A 17,044-nucleotide genomic window follows, 5' to 3' on the forward strand; every position below is an offset into this window, starting at 1 on the left:
CCAGCCAATCACGGCGCGGCATTTCAGGGGTTGGCAGGCAGCTGATTGGATCCGATTGGGGGGGGGGAGGATTGTGGCACTGGGCTGGGTGACGGGAGGGGAGGAGAGGGGCGGGGCGGGGAGCGCTGCCGCTGGTCCCGCTGCCGGCCTGGGGGGTGGGGTGTGCTTCGGGGAAGGCGGGGGACCAGGGACATCCAAGTGTGTAAGTTCGCTGTACTCTCATAATGTCAGAATTTTGGTGCCGTCCCCGCGCGAATCTTTGCGTGCGTGTGCGTGTGTGTGTGTGTGTGTGTGTGTGTGTGTGTGTGTGTGTGTCTAGACTAGGATCTACCCCCACCCCCAAGCATTGCTTTTCACTGCTTTCTCCGCCGTACCAGGGACTTAGCTGGAGTTTTCAGTCTTCGAAAAGCAGTTGCTCCTTAATGCGCAGCCCAGGTTGCGCTCTCCTTTCGGAGCCTGCCTCCTCCGAAAGTGCTTAGAAATGGTCTTTGGAAGCAAATGTTTTGGTGACTCAACGCCCGCTGTTCCTCTGTAATAATCCATATAAATAGATTAACATGCTCTGTTTCGCCGGGGCTGGTGCGGCTGGTTGGGATTCTGCTGCGCTCTTGCAAAGGGAATCAATGAAAAACCAAAGCTAAGTCCAGGCGAAGGCTGGCGGCTGCCGCGAGGTCGCAGCCCCGCGCCCGCTCGCTCGCTCGCGAAGCCATCCCGCGCCCCACCGACCTTGAACCCTGACAAGTACTTCTCCAGTTCCCCAAACCCCCCACCCCCTGACGCGCCTTAGTGACAGGGCCACTGTTTTGACGGTCTGCTCTTCACCGCCCGGCCGAGTCAAAACGTCAGCCGAGTTGCCGGTGGATAGGAGTTTGCAAACTGCTCAGGCTTTGAAAGATCGAACTTTGCGGCTGCGGCTGTCCCAGGCCGCCAGGCTGGGGCCGGTCATTCGGTTTGTAAAAAGCCAAATAAATGGGCACCGCCGCAGACAAAACAGTGCTCTTTGGCGGATTCGCGCTGCTTGCCTGCTCTGGTCCTCCTTTACAGACACCTGGAAAGGCGAGAGCCTGTCGTCCAGACTTTAGTCCGATCCTTTTTGTGACTCGAAGATATTTGGGAGTTCTGGGGCAGGGGGTCGGAGTGGGGGTGGGGTGGGGGTCTCTGATGATTTCAAGAGTGATTTGAGCACAATCTTTGTGTTTACACAAATGCGTCGAGTCTGGTTGGGTATCTGTTCTGGGGAAGAAGAAAAACCTTAGTCGCCTGCGGGTTACACATCTTCAGAATCACAAATAAACTCACAACTGTGGAAAATTCTTGATTTTCAACTCCTCCCCCCCTTTTCTGCTCTCGAAAATATTTGCCTTGATTTCAATTATTGTTATTGTGAATCGGCCCGCATCATAGCAGAGATTTGTTTATTTCTATTTTGCAAATTGCCGACACTATGGCAAGATGTAAAAGACTTTTCCTTGAAGAATTAAAAAAAAAATCTCATTGTCTCGAGTTTTCTTCCGAAGAAGTCAACATTGCTTATAGGAAACGGAACTCTTCAGAAGGTAGTAAGTTGCAACCTTGTTAAATAGTATTTACTTTTTAATCGAATGCATTTCACAGTGGATGTCCCTGGTACCTCAGAGTTTGTTTACACGTTTAAGTCTTGTAGTCGTGGTCCCGTGAATATGCTCGGAAAGTATAAGAACGGCTTCATTCTTTTTTGGGGAGAAAAAGTCCCGTGTAGTATGGACTGATTTCTGTGTCCTTGGAGGGGACATCTGTGAGTATAACTGTGATTTGCAGCCACCTGACCCAGGAGGAGACTCCGAGACCAGAACTTGGGGCAGAAGTTTTAACCAGGGCGCCTATATTTAGCTGCATTTTATTGTAATTTCCATGTTTGCTGGCATAAAGGCGGTGAAGACGACTGTGACTTTAAGATACTTTGGAATATTTCACCAAATATTTGTCAAGATAAATACGTACATATGTAAATATATTTAATACAGTTATTTAATAGCATGTAAGTAATGCATAGCTTTTTAAATCACGAGCTACGGTGCTTTATACATTTTCTGTTCGTTTGATGCAAGTATTTTGTGTTATTGTGTCTTTTTGAAAATTTATGATAAACAGTTGACTTGAAAAAAAATGGACTGCAATTCTCAGCTGCATCCAGAGGGGGCGCCAAAAGCCCAGAAACTGTCTAACTCACAGAAACTGCAGGAAAATTTTGATGGTGGTGGTGTGTTTCACTCGATCAAAATTGCTTTGCTGCTGAGATTTATCTCTCCAGAAATTCCTACACGATATTCCCTCCCATGCAGATCCACTTCTGGGCAGCCCGGTTAGGGGAACTGGGAGGTGTGTGTCTGTGGAGGACAGGGCAGAGGAAAAAAAAAAAAAGAAACTTCTAGATGCCTGACGTTTCTATTCTGCACAGAACGTGGAGAGCGAGACCAGAAGGCACCCCCCCTCCCACCACCAGTCACCCCCTCGGTGCCAAATGTTGCCCTCTGCATGGCGTGCCAGGACCAAGGCCGAGTCTGACGCGTGGGCACCGTCGGTTAGCCAGTGGGGCGGTCCTGCGTTTCTTCAGAGGCCTGGGTGCCAACTCCTCTATCCCCATTCAGGGGCTCAGTTCACTCCTGCGTGACTTTCCCGGGTCGCCCCTAACCTCTCTTCACTGCCCCGGGAAGACGCTAGCAGTCCCGGATCTGAGGACCTGAGTCAGAGAGAGCCAGAGGGAAAGGCACCCTTTCCCAATGTTGAGGTTACGGATTGGGAAACTGAGGCCGTTGGCCCAGTTTTAGCCGGAGCTTTCTGCCAAGAGCTAAACGCGCTAGGAACCCCAGCCTGATGGGGCTGAGCAAGGGGAAAGGGTCGGGCACCAACAGCGCTTCGCACGTCGGCGACGTGCATTTAGTCCCCGCTCCAGAGTCAGCGCCGCGAGGTCTGCCGCCGGGAGCGGAGACATGGAGGTGCGAGTGGATCCCAGGGGGGACCTGGGGAAGCCGAGGTCTGGGATTCCTTCCTTCTGTTTCGGCGTCCGGGGCCGGCGCCGGGCTCACTTTCCCCAGCCAGAGCCGCCAATCTCCCTTCGCGTCTACGCGGGCGCGGAGCAGGAGCCCAGAGTTGTTGGCGCAGAGCGAGTTTCTCGGCTCGCTGGGGCGGTGCAAACACGCCGGGCAGAGGCACAGGGCAAGGGGGAGTTTCCGTCTCGAGATGGGGGTGGGAAGGGTGGCGGATGGGGTTCCCTTTACCTGGGGAATTAAGGACCACAACATGCCTCCCCAAAATTCCTTAGCAAAAGTGGGGACCGTGTCCAAGTCAGTTTTCAGCAGGGATGCAAGTTCTGGAAGAATTTGGTTGGAGTGAGCAGCGGAGTCTCCCAAAGATCTCAGCCCTGGGCAACGTTTTCTATAGAGGTGCTTAGAGATGGGAGGGGGGGACCCCTTTTTCTGCCAAGTCCCCGGGGGCCCGGTTCCCTTCAGTTATTTTTACAAGACCCCAACCCCGGGCGGGATCTCAGGTCCCCGCGCCCTGCGCTCCCGGCCGCTCCTCCGTAATTGGCACTTTTCACTGGGCGTGGAGCACGTTTGCCGGTGGATTTTCACGCCGGACACCACTTCTCTTTGGAAGGAGCGGCAGGTAAGCCGAGTCTAGGACAAGACGCTGAGCTGTGTCCAGCAGCAGCAAAAAGGAAAAGGGCAGTGCCAGATAGCTTCGTAGAGGCGCAATAAATATCTGTTGACCAGCGAATAAATGTGACCTTTGGACATTTTGCCTGACGGTGTGCCTGTCCCATCACAGGCCTGCAGAACTCCCAGAAACACGTTTTGAAAACACAGGTGACGGTATAGTCCTACATGCATATTTGTCCCCAAACGGGGGCCCTACGGAGGGAAAGTCTCTGTCATGTGTCACCCAGTACTGTATAATCCCGGGTGCCCCCCTAAAAGTGCAGGCCAAAAGGGGGTTTTCAGTTTTCTTCCCTTTTCTGTTTTCAGAGAGACGGAAGGATGAGGACAGGAGGAGCCGGGTGAGAGAGGCATGAATCCTCAATGTGCTCTCCGGCGACCCGGCAGGGTCGTGGGGCAGTGGTGGCTGTAACCCAGAGGGGCTCCCCAGAGGTGCAGCCCAGAGCCAAAACAAGTGACAGGACAGCTGTCTTGTCTGGGACTACCGGTTGGTTGGCTATCAGAGGGGGAAAAAAACGCGCGGGAGAGGGAAGTTGCAGTCCCAAAGGGGCTATGCTTCCAAAGAAAGTATGCTCCTTAAAAAAAACAACAACAAAAAATCCTTTCCCCCAAACATCCGTCTTTAGTCAGGGTACAGGGGAGCTGCGCATCACTCGGATTCCTCAACGCGTCTCTAGAACCGCCTGCGGGAAATTTCTTAGGCCAAGTTTCTCGCCCCCCCCAACTCCCCGCGCCCATTCCTCAATTTTCCTTTTTAAAAAACCTTTCAGGCATTTTCAGCTGAAGGTGACTTCGCCTTGTGACTTAAAAAATACAAATAAAATCAGCGCTCAGCGCAGCGACGCCTCCTTCGCAGCCAGCCCACTGCCCCGGGCCAGGGGGCTCACGGCAGCCCCAGGAGCTTCCAGCGCAGGTCGTGGATTCGCACCTGCACCTCCTCCTCCCCTCGTCACCTTCCAGTTACCTGGTGTTCACACCAGGGAGGGCCGGACAGAACAGAGCTGAGGTGCTCAGCACATTTGTATGGTTTCCCAGTGGACAGTGGGCTCTCTAGTGATGGCTTCATCTCAGCCTGAAGGGGCTCTAACCAACTGCTGCCTCTAAGATGTCCTATAGGGTGGGTGATTATTTCGGATCTTAATTAATCAGGGAAAATGTCTCCATCAAACCACGGAAAGGGAGAAATGCTATTAATACACAATTCCGAAGGTGGCTGAGTTAAAGACGATGTATCTTTTATCTTCCTTGCAAACCTTTTCTATCTCAGCAGCACCCGGGAGGAACTCGGGGCACAACGTATCTTCCTCAGACCTGTAGATTTACGGGGGGTGGGGGGGGGGAGGGCCAAACCCTGAGTGAGTCCTTTCTGCTTCGACTTGGGCTCGGCTCTGGAGCAGCGGAGCCCAGAGCCAGTGGCAGAAGCGCACAGCTCGCCTGGTCGCCTGCCTCCTGGTCGGAGCTCGGTTGCTGTGCTTTCTGCCCCAGGGTTCCGGGAGAGCCAACGTCATGAGGTCAGTCCCCAACTTTGGAGAGTCCGCGAGAGTGATGTCTTGAGACTGGGGCTTCTGGCCGTGGAGATTTCTCAGAGCTGTGATGTCACAAAAACTGCAGGGTGTAGTCGACCAGGGAGCCTGGTGCAACAGCCCCGGGGCTTGGCAAAGTCGGGGCGCAAAGAACCCAGGCAGGGCCCGCGGGGCTTCCTGCCTGGTGACTGTTTATTTCAAATTAATTTCTTGGTGCATCGCTGTCTGCAAGCCTGCAGGAGAGACAGACTGCACTAGCACCGGATTCTATCCCTGGTTTGTTTGAAGAGAAGCGTCTCCCAGCCAGGAGCAGGCAGAGCAGGGATTTGGAGACAGCAGGTTTTTCTTTCCTTCGCTCTATGACATCTTCTTGCAAGGACCCTTCACTGATGTAAAAAATATTAAGTGGGCTCTTCAATGCCCTTTTTCTGCCCTCCTCCCACCATTTTTATTTTATTTTATTGATGAGGGTGAAATTTAGCCTGGTATAGGAGAGAGGGACAGGTTTTTTTTTGTTTGTTTGCTTGTTTTGTTTTTTATTTTTTGTTCCCCTCCCTTAAGTCATTAAAACCTAGACAATCCCACAGCATCCCTGCCACTAACTTGAGGACAAAATGCGTTTGCATCCAATGGGAACGGGCAGCTTGTTCTCTTTCACACAGAATCCTAGGACTGGAAGCTGCTTCTCCCCCAACGTCCAGGTTGGCTGAAATGCGAGGGAAGGCCCCCAGACTGGACCAGGCATAGACTGATTACAGAAACCACTTCCTTTTAGGGTGTCCATAAAGGTCACAAAACTGTCAGCTTCGGTTGGCCGAGGAGGGCTGTGGTTTTAGTCTCATCTGGCTTAGCAGCCACATGCAAAGCAGAGATGAATACGCAGTTCCTGGTATAATTTAGGGGTAGGGTCACTATAGATTAAAATATCAGACCATTTATTATTCTTCAAAAACAAGATGGCGTCTGAGAGCACCCTAAACAGAGGCACCTTCTCCTTAAATGGTCACTCTCTTGGAGCATAGAGACATCTCAAAGGTTGAGGTGTATCTCTCAGCAACTGGGAGAAAAGGTGGTGTCTGACTGAGGGTTGAGGTGTCTCTCTGGCAGGAAAGGAAGGCAGGGTGGGTGGTCTCGGCTCAGGCACTGTATCTACCGGGGCGTTCACCCCACTTCTATAGGGTCCATTTCCCCAATAGACCTGGCTCCAGGGCCTCCTGAAGGAGCCCAATCTGGCTTTTGTTTGGACTGTGACTGTATTCAATGCATGAGGTATCATGAACGGCAAACCAGGTGCTTGCTGTCCAGGCACGGATGTCAGGCTGTGCAGGAACTCTGTGGGGGAGGGGTCTGTAGGTCTGAGGGATGAAGTGGAATTCTGGGTCCAGGAAGTACAACACAGTGGACACATCTTGTCCTCTCCATCCTATATCGTTCCTTGTCATTCTGTCATTTGTCTTCTCTCTCCCAATTAGCTCAACATTAATCAAATATCACTTGAGGGCTTACTGTGTGCCTTACATCCAAAGGGGACAAGGTTGAGTCCCTGCAGCTACTGTCTCCAGGTCTGGTTTCCGTCAGAATTCAGCCTCTGCCAACCGCACCCTGCTGTGCCCTCTGGGCTCACTGATCTGAGACTCTTTCTGCTTCTGCCACGTTTCTTCCTTTTCTGGCTCTGAAAGGATAGAGGTCACAGAGATCAGCCCCCCATCCTCACAGCTCCATCAAAGTGGCCGAGGAGAAGGCAAAAGCGTCGGGAGAAGGGGTCCGGAGCTCCTGGCCCAGTGTCAGATTCCTTTCCATCCCTTGGCCCGGGGGGGGGGGTCCCCTGTCTTCTTCTGTACCTGGCGATGCTGTGCTGCCCTTTGCCTGAGCCACCATCTCCCACCCTTACCCCCTCCCTTTCTTGGTCCAAGCCCAGGAATGCCTTGTAGTGTGTGGTACGCTTTACTCTCTCTTTGGGGGACATCTGCCAACCAGCACAGTGGTGATGACAGTTTCCAGATGATTTTCCAGGAGCAAAGAAATCTTCTGGGGGAGGAGAGAGTGGCATTGGCCAAACGCTGAGTGGGCTGAACACTGTGGCTCCGGAAGTGGCCTAGGGAGTTGGAGTTTTGTGGGGTGCCAAGGTTTCTCTTTCCCCTTTAGATTCTGCCTAAAGCAAACGTCACTAATTGTCTTCTCTTTTCCTAGCGTTTGGAGGTTCTCTTGACTCTAACCCTCCTGCAGAAGCTGAGGCCTGAGGAAAGCAGGGCTTTGGGGTGATACTGGTGGGGCACTGGCTGCCAGGCCCACCTTCCTCGGCTCAGCTAGGCCTGAGACCCACTTCAGCAAGTGGGTTGGTATCATCCGCCTAGAGGGCTGTGCAGATAAGGCAGGGGGTGGAATAGAGTCTGACAGAGCCCTAAACATACTTTCTTGGAGCAATGGAGACATCTCAGAGGTCGAGATGTTTCCCTCAGCAACTGGGAGAAAAGGTGGGGTCTGTCTGAGGGTTGACTGTCCCCCTTCTTTGGTCCCTGGGTTTCCCCAGCCTAATGTCACTCCTGTCAGGGACACTTTGGTGTTTACTCAAGCAAACCAGGAAGTGGAAGGGAGGCTGCCTTTGAGACCTAAGAATGGGCGCGAAGAAAAGATGAGATCCTCCTTTGATTCTGAAAAATCCCCAGCAATGCTCCCTTGTGGGGAAAGAACTATTACTGATTTAAGCCTTCATGCACTTATTCCTTTCCAGGGAAGGGTGTCTTTCCACTGGCATAAGAAAGAAGATGTTCTCTTTGAAAAGACGGGAGACTCATTCAGACTATGGAGTAAATGACTATTAAGGCTTAGTCCATTCTTAGTCTATGAGGACGCTAGACTTTCATAGAGGCTAGAGATCCAATTCAAGTGCTAGCCCCTCTATGAAGGCTTGAGGTCTCCCTATGGATAGATATTTGCTCCCGTTTCTGTGTTCTGTTTGTGCATGCCTCTTTCTGTTGCCATTTGTCCTTTGTGCATATACGCTCACCGCTAAATTGATCTCCTTGAGGATAAGGACAGAGAGTTAATCCTCTTTGTATTCCCAGTCTATGTGTCATATAGACTCTGCTAAGTCAATGTTTACTGAAGGAATGAACAAAATTTAGTCAAAGCAATGAATACCTAATGGTGGAGTACAGCTACCAGGCACATAGTGGGACACCTTCGCTAGTTACATGGGGTGTCTTTATGATTCCCCTCAGAATGTGCCCTATAGATGGATGCCTATGATACTTACAAGGAATTCTGTCCTTGGCCTGGGACCCTCTTCTAAATTTCCGACGCTTTGACTTTTTTTTTTTTTCTGTAAGAAAGGGTATTAGAGACATGCCTTTGGAGAATATTTGGAGTGATGGATATAAAGCTTTCAGATTGCAATCTTTAGACATTTCTGGCCTGGATTTACAGGTTTTGAGAAAACAATCAAACCACAAACTGAAATCATTATTAACATATTAGAACCTTTAAAAACCCTGAGACCTTGCTACCCAAATATACAACGATAATAAATATTTTTTTCTCCCTGGTTTTCTTGCTTGCTTTTCTAAGCACAGCGCACAGCCTTTTCACGGATGAGCCGCGGTGCGGCTGGCTGTTGAATGGATGGTGGGCGGGGTGAGTGGACAGGGGGGCGGGAGTCCGTGAGGAGGAGACAGTTATGGCCTGGCTTTCCTCCGCAGCTCCTCTAAGGAAGGCATTTTCTTTTTTTCTGCAAACGGCGCTGCTGTTTGTTTGGAGAAGGAGTGCTGTGGGTATGGAATTAGGGGTGTCATGTGGGCTGCACGTGTGGCTGGAGCTACCTGAAGTCTGTAGGCTAATCATTCCCAGATGGCCCCCGGGACTGCAGTCCCCAGAGCCCCAGAAGCACAAGTCCCTCCCTTGCTCTTCCTGGGTGGGTGGGTGGTGGTGGTGGTGGGGACTTAAAGGGAAAGGGAGACGCCAAGTGTGTGTGTCTGGATATGTGGTGTCTGGGAACTTTGGGGACCCTTGCAGTACAGTTTGGACCTAACACCCTACCTCATTTCCAACCAGAGGCATTCGAACACCACCACCACCCATCTCTATGCCTGCCCCTGATTCAAAACGGTGATATATTTGGAAGAAATAGGAGGACGAAGATGGGAGGTGGAGGAAAATGAGAAACACGAGAGAAACGCTAGCTTCCAGGACCATTGCATTGGCTTGTGGATGGGGTGGCTTGGGCAGAGTTGATTTCAACAGGTATTCATTTGGTGAGTAAACATCAAAAGGCCAGCGTTTTGCTGCTCCTGGGTGAAACTTGCGGCTCAGAACATGGGGCGATGCAGTGAGGGGTCCAGGATGGGCATTGCCTTCCAGCCCCTGGGCAGTCACCCCATGGAGGAGGTGTGGGGTGCCAGCTGGTGGGGGACAACCTCTGGCTTGGTCTCTGTCTGTTTCGAGCCTGTATTCTCCCTGCTTCATCTAAGGCACTGTGTTCACTTCTACCCCCACGGTGGTCTCTATTCCTTTGCCGCCATAAGCAGTGGTTGCCTGGATTGACTTGTCACAAGTCCACACGGTTCCCACTGGACACCCATTCGTGCACTGTAGAATCACTCATTCACATAAAGGGATCTTGGCGGTGCACACCTTCCTCTCTCTACCCCCTTCCTCACCCCCAATATCACTTGAAAGTACCGATATTCATCTGTTCTTGTGTCTTCTCACCTATTGATGAAAACAGAAATTTCCCCACTAATGAGTATTCCTTGCTGCTGCTTCCTGCTTCTGCTTTTGAGGTGCTCTTAGCTCCACTCATCAACTCTATCCCCTAGACATCCCTGGGAGGCAGCGAGAGGAAGAAATCACTCTCTTTGCTTTGCACGTGCCGACACAGAAGCCCTGAAATGGCGTGTAGCTTGCTCAAGGCCACACAGCTAACGGGAGAGGCAGATCTGGGGCTGCGAGCCGGGGTGCTATGCCTGCCTCCCCCGCGTGGCTCTGCACACACAGAATTCCACACGCGGCTGTTACAGGCGCACGCACAGGCCAGTGCGTCCAGCGAGCCCACTCCTCCAGGTTCTCATTGTTCTCGCTTGGGCTCCAGCTCTTTTTTTTTGGGTCACTCCGGGAGACTGGGGCTCCGCTCTTTTGTGCAGTGAGTCTCTGATCTTATCTCCTCCCTTCTCCCCTAATCAGGGTTTGGCTGCCTTTGTCTCAGAGGAGCGGAGAACAAAGTGTGATTTGAACCATGCACACCTCTCGCGTCTTCCCTTCCTTTAATTTCCTCTCTGAGAGAACGTCTCTGGGTTTGTGGGAGGGGTGCCTTGGTTGGCTTGGTTCCCTAGCACTGATTTTTTTCTCCCCTGTGCGCTGAGATTTCTTCCTTCTTTGGGTTATGTGGCAGCCTCTTCATTTACATCTCCATCCAGCCTGTCCTGATTTTCAAAATCATTTTGTTCTACAAAGCAGAGATGGGACGTCACCGTCCCCTGAAACCTGGAGAAGTCCTCGTCACTTTGGAAGCGTGGGGCCCTCCGTTATCATCCTGTCCTTTTTCTTTTCTGCTCTATTGAAATATTTATTCATAAGAAGAAATGTTTGCAGAGCCCTTCCTATGTGCTTGCAAGCTGCGCAGGGCTTTTCCTGGGTATGTCCCCGGTATCTCCCCCAGAAACCCTTTCATGATAGTTCTTAATCCTTTCCTCATTTAATGGATGCGAAAGCTGAGGGTTAGGCAGAATGGTTAATTCACGTGTCCGAACTCTCACAGCTCTGTGTGGCAAGGAGGAAAAACCCACACTTGCAACAACGGTGGAACAAGCCAACAGTAGCTACCAACTCGTGGATACTTGATGCTTGCTCTGTAAAGACTTATTTGAAGACCGAATGGGCTATGCCATCCTTATCTTTATCCCCCAGGGAGGGAAGCTATTTCCCCGAGGTCTTGTTTCTTTTTGGCCTTGCCTTATTTCCTTTGGACTCTGTGTTTCGTGGGACAATGTTAATTCCCATTTGGGGATGACAGTCCCCAAATGAGGTTCTCAGTGGGAAAGAATGAGTTACGAGAGAAGAGTTGTCTCGCATAAGCCGTGACTGACACCGCGGCCCGATGATGTCATCGTGGGGTGTCTACACCTCCCATGGGGGCTTGCCGTGGGCTCTTAGAACCATTCTCCCCCTCTGCCCAGGCTCCTGATTGGTCTCCTGGTTTGAAGGACCACGTAGGGGAAAGGCACGTTTTTGTTGAGCAATCAAGGTTACAGTCCTCTGGTTCAAACCTGGTCTGAATGATAACACATTTCCTTTGCACAGCGAAGACTGGTGTTGAAGACCCTGTCATGTCTAGCACATGGAAGAAGGTTGTGATGGTGGCTTAGGGAAAGAGGAAGGAGGCGGAAGGATGGGGCAGCTAGATGGCTGAGAGACCTGGAGCGCAGATTTCCTTGTCGGTGTCCTGTCCACTGTTTTGTAGCTCTTTTCTCCATGGAAGAGCCAGGCGACAAATTCAACTGAGCTCAGTCTTAGTTTCTGGCAATTATCCCTGTATAATTGGTTGGGGAAAAGGTAAAAAAATGGGGTAAAGGCAATTGCTAGGGAGGCTCTCCAGAGAACAGGGACAGAAGATTTCAAGAGAAGGACCAAGACCAGTTAGTTCTGCAGCACATTTTATTGCCATTCCCTGAGTTCAGATCCCTGTCAGGGGAGCCAGGAAGTCTAGTGGGGATGAGAACAATGACAAATTCAAACGCTAGGACTCCTGCCTCTGGGAAGCATGCAGGGTGTCCTAACAATGACACAGAGCCCTTTAAAAAAGCAGCACACATTCATTCCACAAACATTTCACAAATGTCTAAGACAGGCCTGGCTCGGAGCTGCACAACTTCCCCCAACTGACCAGCTCAAGGGCAGCTGCATTCCTGAATCCGTCGTGTCAGGCTATGCTGCTTTCTGAGCCCAAGCCCTTGTCATTCTGGCCTGTGCAAGGAAACGCCACTTTGGAGACCAGAGTTGCCAAAGAGAAAGCCACACATCCGTGCCACATAACGGGGCACTCCCAGTGGCCTCTCCCGTGTGTGTCTGCCACTGGTCACAGCACTTTTCTAATTTTATGGCTGTGAAGGTTTCCATGGCTGTTATAAAGCACTTTGTGTATTGGAAACTCTGAATAAAAAGGTAAGCGGAGGGAAAGAAAAAGAAAAAAAGACTAACCATCAAGCTCACCCAAACCCTAAACCTCAGACTCTTGGAAGGAACCGGTGACATGAAATAGCCCCAGACTGCAAACATGCCATCAGCAGGGAGGGTGAAGACACGTTTCTGAGGAGGCTGGTGGCTCTGCCACCATGCCGTCAACACCAAGGAGGAATGGAAATCCTTTTTAAGTTTCTGAAAGTGAGATACTTTCTTCCTGCTGCCCCCTCACCTCGCTCCCTCTGACAAGGCTGGCCCCCTCCTCCTGGCTAACCCCAGCAGCTAACACCAGCCTCCCTCTGGATAGCAGTCACCCCTCCTGCCAGTGCTTCTCTAGGGGAGCAGGAGCCCTACTTTTCAGATTCCCCACAGTTTCTTCTGAAAGAACGTATTGTTATTTTTCTCAAAACTGCCCAGGTTAGAACAAAGGAGCACACGCTGGGTCTTCTTTAAGCAGGATAGAATTGAATTGGCATTCCTTTAAAATGGCTTGTTATTACAGGCGATTTCTGCTAACAATTACCTGACAATGCAGAAAGGGATCTGACTTGTTCAGTTTTTCTTTTCTTTCTCTTTTTTTTCTCCGAGCCCTAAAAAAAAAAAAAAAAGGTACATACTTGGAGTTTAGATTTAGACAGGTCTAGTGTATTTACATCCATGATATACGTGTAAATCTTACTGGACAAATACTTATTTTTTTACGGTTGTGTGTGTGCCTATGTGTGTGTATGCACATTCTCAGAGAAAAGAAGATAGGGATAATTTCTTTGCTTTTCTAATCAAACTGTCTCTTCTTGCAAACAAGATTGTAAGCAAAAAGAAGAGTAAGTTGCAAGATTTGGAAACATTTAATGGAGAGTATAATATGAAGGTTTGTTTCGCAAGCAGCTTTAGTATTTTTTAAATTATCTGACTTAAGCAAAACGCCTGGCATATAATCGATGCTCAACAAATACTTGTAAAAAAATTGTACCTGCTACGCTTGATATGGTTAAGCACTATATGCTGGAATTGGCTGGGTGGGAGTGAAATGTTTTATTGTGGGCTGGGGAGATATGAGTTCTGAAAACGCTAATGCGATGAAGCTGGAGCAGATGGTAAGGACCTTTGGTTAAACCCCAAAGCTCGTTTTTGTCAACACAATACAACCTTCATGTATCTTTCAGGTAATAATCTTAAATCCCAAGTTCCTGAGGCCAAGAATGGGACCTCTGTGTCCCTGTAAATAGCTGTGTGACCTTCCACTCTGCTTATGAACAAGCCACTTTTCTTACATTAAAAATGAGAAGTTGTCTTGTCTGAATTGCCAGATATTTCAGGTGCATTGACTCAAGCTTACGTGGGGCTTTGACCTCCGAGATAAGAGCTGGGTGTTAAAAGCCAGTCCAAACCCAGCACCTGGCATTCCTGGCACTGTGAGTCCATTAGGTCTGATTGCATGCCAGGGAAGCCAGGGGCAGAACTTGTGGGCTCCCTAAGTGCCCCAGCCTGGTGAGAGGTAAGACGCTCCTTAACTATCCCTGACATCCTGACATACCTCCAGAGCTCAGGAGACAACGAAACAGAAAATTCCCTGAATACCAGGAGATTTGGTTGTTTCGAGATGGACAGAAAGCGCCCCTGAGATGTCAGACATGTGCCAGCCCTTTCCGAAGTAATATGTGTCAAGAGGGGGGTCATGTCCATGGACTGTTCTTCGTAATGTGAGCCTTTTGCCAAACGAGCAGGATCCTTTTGGTTGAGGATGGATCCGATAGCAGACAGATTGGTTTCTGTTTGTTTGTTTCAACCCAAACCGAGGTGTCACCTTCGCCTTTCACCCCTTTGTCCCCACCTTCCTGGATCCCTCCCGTGGGTCCCATACATTGATTTTAATTGTCAACACTTAGCGCCTGACTTAGGGATCTAAGATCACTGACTCAGAGAAACGGGAAAGGTCAGTCTGACTAACACCTCGCCCAGCGTCCTGGGATTAGCATCCAAAACAAACAGATCAGAGATGGGCTGCAGACTCCCAAGGGATGATTCCCACGTGTGAGAAAGCCCGGCAGAAGCCCGATGGCATTTCTCAAGCTCACTGACATCACTCAAGTTCATGATCCAGGGCTTTACCTTCCCAAGGTTGGGGGCTGGAGCTCTGGAGGAGGCGTGGAAGAGCTAGGCTGGTGGAATCAAAAGGAAAGTAGGGGGAGGGAGAGGAGATTTTTTTCTGCTAATCAAAGGAGAAACCAAATAAAATGAGCGAAGTCCAAGAAAAATACAAGTCTATTGTTCCGGGGGGCATAAGATGCTGGCTCTGGAGGCTTCCTTGAGTAATGCAAGTCACACCCTTTCTCTGTGGGATTGAAGGAATGTGGGCTGTTTCTCTGGAGGCCAGGTGGGAGGTGGGTAGACAGGTCTGTGGAGATGAGCATTTCTTGGAGCTAAAACTCTCTGAACATCCCTATGGCCTTGTAGCTGGGAGGCTGGGACACAAAGGAGCAGGAATGTGGTGCTGAATAGGGGCCAGGGTGCAGCAACTCTGGTAAGGGATTGGGGGGGGGGAGGGCGTCGGACACGGGGTGCGGTGGGGGAAATGGCCCTGTTCTTTTTGTCCTCACCTGAACAGGGGCTTCTGTGTCCTCAAGAGCCCCTTGGCTCCCTTTCATGAAAGCATAGGGTGGATACCCTGGGCCTGGGGTGCGACAGGAAGCAGGAAGTACCAGTCATTTCACAAGAAGGCTTGACAGTGAGTGAGAGAGCCAGTGAGAACTGGCAGACCCCCAAGGTGGGGTAGGAAAGTCTGGCCTGGCGTAAAAGACACTTGGCTTCACATAGTTCTGTGGGTATGTTAAAAAACAGGGCAGTCCACGGGGTTGCTCTGCCAGCCCACCTAAAACACCGCTTTCTCTTCCTCATCCTCGATGGTTTGTTTCTCTGCGATGACATGTCAGCTGCTGGCGGTGAGCTTCCGTGGCCCAAGGAAGGAGTCATGTGACTAGATGTTTTGGCCTGGTAGTCTTTCCCGATAGCAAGGTCTTAAATATAATTCTCATGAGTGTACGTGGGCTTCTGATGGACCCTGCTACCTTATCTCATCCTGCTTTCCTCCCTCACTCCTTCTCCTTCGGTTTTAGCAAGAATCCTATTTGCGTCGTTACAGCTCTGGAATCACTTGTGACTCTAGCTCGGGGAGAGTTTTACTGTTGGATCCATTTCCTTCCAAACATGTCCATTCCTTCTTTGGATCTTTATCTCTTTCCTGGACTGGGGAATCTCATACCCAAACTCTGCCTCCAACTCTCCCGAAACTCTAACTTCTTCAACTATGAATGACAGAAACTCAGAATGTGCTCCTTTTTCATCTTGGATGCAAACTTGATCAGATTCATCAACAATGTGTTATATGTGGTATATGCAAAACTATACCCCTATGAGAAAGACAGTGTCAACAGGGCGCTTCAAGTTTTTCCAAAGCACTTGTTCTACAGTTGGGTTTGTTTTAGTTCTGGAATCTGTGGACTTATGCTAATGGGTATTACTACTGATGGAATGCATAGCAAACTCTGGATTCAGCATTTCTAGTTTCTCTCTCTCTCTTCTTTTCTGATTGACGTGTGTTGTGATTTTAGAAAAGCTATTCCACATCTCTGGGCTTCAGTTGTATCTCTTACTCAAAGGCGGTTCTTCATCAAAAGTTAGCATCTATTCCTTCTTTCTCATGCCTTTCCCAAGGCCGGGAGACTTACCTTAGAGATCTCCGACATACTCCTTTATGGAGGAGTCTGTTTAGAGTGAGTTTGAAGGAACTTCAGATGAGAGAAGGGTCGGAAGCCATCAAGAGCTTTCGGGGCTGAAAGACGGCAGTCTCTTCCCCTTAAGGAATCCTATGCCTTACCCTAGAAACAGAGGGAAGAATCCTCCATGGTGCGCCAGCTCTGGAACTTTCAGGGTTCAGAATGTGTATGACAGCCTCCATGGTGAGTATCTGTGAGCTGGACAGAAGAGGGGGGAACCAGTCTGGAAATACTTCCAGGATGTCAACAGCCATGTTTACAGCAGAGCATACAGATAGGATTTAGATTTGATAGATTCCCGTCACCTTTTACAAAAAGATAATCCAGCCAATAAAAGGTGTTACCTTAACAAGTGACTGGGTCTGACTTCTCTTTGTCTGATAAGGCATAGAAGTACCCCATTGTGGCATCTGCACATTCCCCAGGTCCTTTTCACAGCCATACCATCTGGTGTTCTGAATTTAAAATCTGAGGACTCAGAGCAGTGCTTTGTGGGAGGGGCTTTGCCAGCGATAGAGAAAACAGCTCTTTGGGTGAACCCTCAGCTTTGGGGTGCCACCCTTAGTACTAACTAGGGCAGTAGTTACCTACTGAGTAGAGCCTCAGCTGTTCACGAACAATGTATGATGTGGGATCAAAAACTGCAGTGAATGCTGCTGCCGAGTGCCATCCAATGGAAAGGCAGGGATCTTCAATATGGGAAGCCATGCGTGGAACTTAGTAACAGTGTGTGATGTTTTAACTTGTTCAGTTTAGTCAGTCGGGTATGAGCTACGGTTGAGAGAAGGTGTGTGTTTTTTTTAAAGATTTTTATTGGGGAATTGGGATGGGAACAGTGCTGGGGAATTAGGGGAAGGGGAACAGACAAGTTGCTGTC

The 17,044-nt window shown here is 50.0% G+C and overlaps 1 long non-coding RNA gene across 1 annotated transcript in view; it reads left to right on the plus strand.

Moving 5' to 3' along the window:
* The first annotated feature begins 5,135 nt into the window (after positions 1-5,135).
* LOC109387193 (uncharacterized) overlaps positions 5,136-17,044 on the plus strand; it is a 78,525-nt gene continuing 66,616 nt past the window's right edge. The window contains exon 1 of the long non-coding RNA XR_002124935.1: positions 5,136-5,206. This is a non-coding gene — a long non-coding RNA (uncharacterized LOC109387193). The remainder of the gene's footprint in view (positions 5,207-17,044) is intronic.

The sequence above is a fragment of the Hipposideros armiger genome, unplaced genomic scaffold, assembly GCF_001890085.2.
Source record: "Hipposideros armiger isolate ML-2016 unplaced genomic scaffold, ASM189008v1 scaffold_150, whole genome shotgun sequence".
In the NCBI taxonomy this organism is placed as follows: Eukaryota; Metazoa; Chordata; class Mammalia; order Chiroptera; family Hipposideridae; genus Hipposideros; species Hipposideros armiger.